The 6702-nt window shown below is 40.7% G+C and overlaps 1 pseudogene; it reads right to left on the bottom strand.

The window, feature by feature from the left end:
* Window positions 1-3895: 3895 nt before the first annotated feature.
* Window positions 3896-5170, bottom strand: LOC104618920 (annotated as a pseudogene).
* Between the last annotated feature and the right edge of the window lie 1532 nt (window positions 5171-6702).

The raw sequence follows: 6702 nt of genomic DNA, 5'->3' as shown, positions 1-6702 counted from the left end.
AAGTTACTTATATGAGCTCTCTTTTTTCCTCAGTTTCTAACTGCATTCTCTCTCTTATTCTTAACAGGGAGAGGATTAGTTATCTAATTGTCCCAGAATTAAAAGTGCAGCAAACATTCAGCCAATCTTTCAGATCTTCACTATCTCCATGCTACTTCCCATTGTAGGGAAGACCTGAATGTAAGAAAAAGCTGAAGGAAGAGTAATCTGAAGAGGCTGTGGTTCCTGAGGTACACTGGTTTTGAAAACAAAGGCATGCAAAGAGCTCTGCACTGAGGCCTATGCTTTCATTAGCAGAGCGGCAGTGACAAGGTTTGCAGCAGGCTCAGTAAAGCACTATATATACAAGCTCATTTATCACAGTGGAAAAAGCACTGCAGGAGTGCATGGTCTCTCCCTCTTCCTGACTGTTTCCCCAAGGCCCTACCCTTGCTTTTCCTTTGCCAGCCATTCTGTGATCCCTTTTGCTCTGATCATGGGACTCTTGTACATCAGAGCCTCCAGCCCCTCTTGCAGCAGCCACATGCTAAATGGAGCAACTACATTTTCAGAGTAGTGGCAGTAAAATATGCTTGCTTGATGTTAGAAATACACCTCCTACTTCACAGAAATAAAAGCTGTGGATTGTCACATCTAACGTGCCAGACTATTTTGATTTCAACAGTTCAGAAGTGGAGAATGATTTTGTTTAAAGCAGCTTCAGGCTGAGCCGTGCTCAACGGTTCTTTGGGAGTAGGGGGGATCTAGAAAAGGGAGATGGAGGAATAAAAAAATTGTTAATTTTCAGTGGCCATCAATTTACCTGCCAACAGTACTATACAAGTTGTTTAGAGAACTGTTTTGTTCATTTCTTGTCTGACCTCCACTTCCTTTTTTCCCTTTTGTAATGTTAAGTGCTGCATCCAGAGCTGTATTCAAATACTGTGCCTAGCAGAGAAAACATTGCAAGGTTCAAAACAGGACCTTACGCACCCTGCTACCGATCAGAAAGCTTCCTTCCTTCTGTAGGGAATGTCACCTCATCTGAGTAAACCTGTTCCAAATGAAAGAACCAGGTCAAAGCAGTAACCTAGACAACTCCAATGTTATAGCTAACACTACTATTTATATATCTACTACTGAGAACGGAATAGTTACTCCCTTACCCGTTTTAATTTTCTTTTGCCCACTGGGCTTCTTTTAAGCAGGTGCTGTCATGCAATTGGTGTTTGTCAGCTCCACCAATAAGCAGAAAACCCTTTTCTAGCTCCAGTTGCACCGTTAAAGAATGTGATTGCGGATATGATTTTTTCTTCAATTTTTTAGTGTTGGGCATTTATTCTATTTGTTTACTTTAGATGCTTGTGGTACTGCCATGTGATCTGGACAATGCTCAGCTGAGCAAACTGCTTAGAACTTCGTATAGTGTTTGATATTTTTATGGTTTTAATCAAAATAGTGGTGTTTGGTGTGCTTTCAAAAGCAACTAGGATTTGGCTGATTTTCAGAACATTGAGATAACATGCACCAGTACAGCGGGTTTACATTCAGCTTTGCAAATCAGGAAGAGCACTGTAAGAGGAAATGGTGCATTAAGTACAGATGAGTTGTAAAGAGCCTCCGAGAACAGGAGGTTTACAGAATCATTGATTGCACAGGAACAGATTGCTATAACTCATGGTTATGTGGGAAACTCACCATAAATCACCATAAGATTCAGAATCTTGCAAATCTATGTTGGGATCTGAACTGAAGAAGTTTTCAGTGTGGATAGCTGAGTGATACATGATCCTGAGATAGTAGTGGCTGGTTATCTTTTAGATGTTATCCAAAAATTAGAAGGAAAAAACACTTCCTAGCACGGCTGGAACCACTAGGCACTGTAGTGTTCATAGAGGTTCCGGTGACAGGAATTTTTAATTTACTTTTCCTTTATGGTGTCAGAAGGAGTAAAATAAAATTCTGTATCCGTGTTTGAAAACAGTCTTAGTTTTAAGTTCAACTCAGCTGTACCCTGAGGCTGAAACAGGGCCATGTTTTGGCAGCAGGGAAGACTACCATATGTTGCAGTGATAAAGGAATTACTCTGCCAATCTCTAAAATCAGACTTATAAAAAATATCTAAGGCAGTATATTTGTAGAAATATAAGCTTTTAAATATATATAGAACAAAGGAGCCTGACAAGTCTATATTTAAGGATAATTTTTCTGTCTCTTTAACAGTCATGCACTTCGTAAATGCTGCAAGCCACAATTCACTATTGTTCTTGAGAGAAGTTGTATATAATACATAAATCCATTGTATTTCCCCGTTACACAGAATTGCTTGCTGTCTAGCTCCCAGCTTCCAATAGCCATAGGACAATTCAATTTTTTGAATAAGTTCTTACTTATTGACTGGCTTTTAGTGAGCACATACTAGAAATCAATAAGAAGATTCTCTTTTTAGCAGTCATTCAGTCAGGCCGCTAAATGAGAGCACAGATGTGGAGACCCTGAACATGGCTAGCAGCAACATGATATAGTCTTTCTTTTTTTAAGGTCAGTATAGGCCGTCGGTTTGTAGCTCTCATGGGTGACTTCCAATGCTTTTAAAATCCTCAATTAGTTTGTTTTAGTGCCAGCAGTACATCAAGGATCTTTGAACACAAAAGACTATTTGTATTCTTGATATGCATACAAGAAAATATGTTGTAGGATCTGTTCGTACAATGTGGTGCTTCTAAACCACATCTACTGCAACAATGCAGAACAAAATATCCAATACAAAATACCAATCTCAATCATAAACCTCCGCTTTCTATTGTAAACTCTGAAGCTGCTGTTTCTCATTGCTGAAGGAGGACTGCTACTGATCCCTAAAGCTGACTATCTGAGCAGTTTTAAATTTACTCCGTTCACCAGTATCCTGAGGCACATTTGTGAGATTGCTAAGAAGTTGCTGAGAACAGACAATGGATTCCACCAGCATCTTCTTGTTTTCACCATTTATGTCCTTGAGCTCTTGAAATTTTAGAGATGCAATAAATTTGTTTTGAAGCAGAAGTTTCACTGCTGACTAGGTCTGTAGTTTCCAGGTAAACATTTTCTGGCCCAGCAGTGATGGTGGACTCCAAACTTCCATTTTTTTACAGTATACCAGCTAAGTTCTTCAGTATCTCCTGTGCCAACAAGTCCAGCTGGCTTTGCAGTGAGGACTCTAATTCACTTGCTTTCTTTGTATATACAATCCTTGCCATTTCCACTTCTCTTAAATTCTCACGGTATTTTGCAGCTGAAAAAAAACAGTCTGTTTCTTCCTGTAATTTTTTCAGAGGGAGACAGAGATCTCCTAGGAAGATATTAATTTCTTTTTATGGACCTCCATCTCATCAGACACAGCACAAAATTTTCTGACAGTTTAGTTCTAGAAAAATTTCCACCATTGTTGTCAAGATATTTATCGCTCTTCCTAATCCACATACACGCTCCTCAGTCAACCTCAACAGCTCAGCTTTACTAGCAAATGGCAAAGTCTTATTTTGAAATATTTTTTCAGACATGTAAGAAAGTTCAGTGGACAGCATTTTTTTACCAGAGGCAAAAGACACTGATACAACTAATGCAAATATATTAGCTGCTGAACAACCGGTAGATAGGCATCCACCTATAAAATATGCATAAGATGTCAACATCTGTTGCTGCTTCAGACTGTTCTCCCTAACTGAATCTTGTATTTTGTTGAAGAGAACATTCATTTCTCCTGCAAATGTATTTGGACAATAGCCTCGTGTAGATCAACAGCCTTCTTATGATCCAGTTTTGCATAGATACATCTTTTGCATTAAAAGTATTAACCAAACAGCTAGTTGTGCCATGAAGATTTTCTTTCGTGTTTTCAGTTTTTTCTCCTTGATTTGCAGATCTGTTTTTGTTGTTAAGGTTTGCTTTTATTAATTTTGAATGATTTAGTGATTGTTTTCACTTCTTCCCTGGCACTGATTATGCCAATATACTCTGTAACGTGTTCTTCCTGAACTGTCAGCTTTCCTTTAAGAGCTTCATGAATTTTCAGTGAAAATATAGGCTCCATTTTACTCTCGTGCAGCAGCAAGGTCTCCTTTTAAATGCTCAACCTCTTCAGAAGCTTCCTTAATAATACCTCCTTTTGGCAGCTGCTGGTTAACTTCAGGCTTCATTATGTTCTTTGCTCTGTGAGCTTATCCAAGTGTACTCAGTGTTTCCTCAGGATTTATAGATGTGGGAGAAACTGTGGCAACTATTGATGTTCTTCGTTGTTCTCCAAGAGAGTCTTGAAGGATTCTTTAAAGTTAAGATTCTCTGTGTCTCCTTCCACAAGAACAGTAATAACTCTTTCTCCAGTCAGAACAGGCTACTTGGTGTTTCCAGCTTCACAAGCTCTTTTATCAACTGCCCCAAAGCAAAGTGTTTTCACTTCCTGCAAGATCAATGAAGTTTATCTTCCCCATTCTAACAAGCTTTTGTCCATCTGCTCTGGTTTCTTTCATATGGAGGTAACTGAAAACACACAGTGGGATCAACTGGAATATGCATTCATGTAAGTAGCTGCAGTAGTTCTTTTTGCCTGCACCTCTTTCCAAAATTTGGTAGGCTTCATTTTTGTTTTGCACAGGTATTTCTTCCAAGCCTTTCAAATTTACACCTGTCTTATTTGTGGGATCATCAAGCATCTGCAGTCTTTCTCCATATTGGAAGAATGTTGGGTTGAGAATGGAATTGGACTGGAGAACGGAACAGGATTCAGATCAAAAAGCTCTTTGTTATAGATTTCCAGAAAAGAGGTTTTTGCAAAAATTTCGCTATCAATCTCACTGAGTTTTTCTAATATTTGATGCAATGTATTATACCTGGTAGCAAAGCCTTTTCCCAAATATATTCTCCATTGGGGCTCCCCTTAAATTGTGAAGGTCTTTCCAATACCTGTTTGGCCATAAATGATCACTGTACAGTTGTACCTATAATAACTTCATCCAAAATGTGACAACACTCCTGTATGTATCAGTTGTCTGTGACACCCACCTTCTTTTCTTGCTTGGTCACAGTCTACAGAAGCATAGGCACTTGCTTTACATCCTGGGGCATGAAAAAGCCTGCACCACACCACCACCCGGATGTTCCTTCCCTTGACGTTCTTCGCGTAGCCATTTCCTTGGAAGCTTAAGGAAGCCATGCTGGGCCTCAGGGCCAGTCTGCCAGGGAGAGAGGCAAAGCACTGACTGTCCCTCAATGCTTCTGCAGCCTCTTGAGCACCATCCAGCTGCCTGCTGCTCACATCCTGCTCACCTCAATCACTGGCATTGTGCCTCCTGCAACTCTGTGCTCCAGTTCCTGCTCAGTTTCTAGTTACAGTGGCTCAGAAGTGTTTAAGAATAGGGAGACTCTGCTCATCACTTACCTTGTCACGTCCACACTGTGCCATGAAGCAAGGTGTGGACATGTTTCAGCTAAAACTGATGAAAATAGCCGTAGAATAAAAGGTGATGTAGCTACAAGTTTTGTACTGCACATGAGTTAACAGGCCCTGATACGAAGCAGTGACTCTGTGTGTATGCCTCTGTTCTGATCGAGAAAAGGGCCTCTGCCCAGAATTGCACTGCATCGGCACCAATCTGCTTGAAACTTGACTTGGAGAAGCTTTGCATTACTACACAAAAAGCACTGTATGCCACATCTTGTGCTGTGCCCTCTCTGAACTGACTTTCTAGTTTTTACTGTCTGCTCTGCAGATGAGGAATTGTGGTATTTCTAGAGGCCTTTCATGGACACCTTAAAGCAGAACAACTCATCTGTCAGTGGGCTTGATGAAAAGCCGACATTCTCTGAAAAATGTTTTAGGGAATTTTCATCTGAAAAATGCTTGAACTCTGATGCGACACTTAGGTAAAATTTAAAATCATAGACTCACAGAATAGTTTGGTTTGGAAGGGACATTTAAAGGTCACGTAGTCCAACCCCCTGCAATGAATATATGGAAGTATATCAGAGATGGAGGCAGAGATTTTTGGGAGCTACTGTTTTTGTATTAAGTGTACAGATCAGAAAATAGAAACTGACTCGTAAAAAAATCCACTAGCAAGTATAGACTGTGCTCAAAACTACTGCTGCTCCAAACAATTCTCAAAATAATGTTTTCTCATATATATTAAAACACTGTCCAGTCTTGCCAAATTACGAGTAGCTCACTGATCATTAGATTTCTTTTTTTAATTCTCCTCTATATTCTTCACAGTCATGGGATCAGTTAGAAGGTGGGGGAAGAAAAGCTCCCACCACCTCACAGTTCCATGAGGTGAGGTTGACAGAAAAGCACGAAGATGGCATTTTGAAAAATACATGGCTGCAGCACATCTGTGTGCAGCAGTTATTTCAGCACGGTGTCCCTCATTCTTGCAATAAGGTTTTTAAAAAGCCACATATTCCTTAATAGGATAATAAAGCACTGATGCTTTAATATCCTAGATCTAGTGCTGAGCCCTGACCCTGCAGCAGGCCTGCCCTTCTGGAGACCTTTCCCTCTCCAGCCGCATTTCTTGTCCTAAAATCCTCCTTCCCAGCTCCTCGCCTGCTGACAACCCTCCTGACTCCGCTGTCCCGGTGGTGACACCGCCTCTCAGGTGCTCTGCCCACAAACTTATCGCTCCTTCAAAGGCTTGGCCAGGCCTTCTCCCTCCAGCCCTCCCGCAGGGCCGCGGCCCCGGGGGG

This window comes from Phaethon lepturus, unplaced genomic scaffold (assembly GCF_000687285.1).
Source record: "Phaethon lepturus isolate BGI_N335 unplaced genomic scaffold, ASM68728v1 scaffold30233, whole genome shotgun sequence".
Taxonomy (NCBI): domain Eukaryota; kingdom Metazoa; phylum Chordata; class Aves; order Phaethontiformes; family Phaethontidae; genus Phaethon; species Phaethon lepturus.
This window is presented reverse-complemented; position numbering and strand designations above follow the sequence as displayed.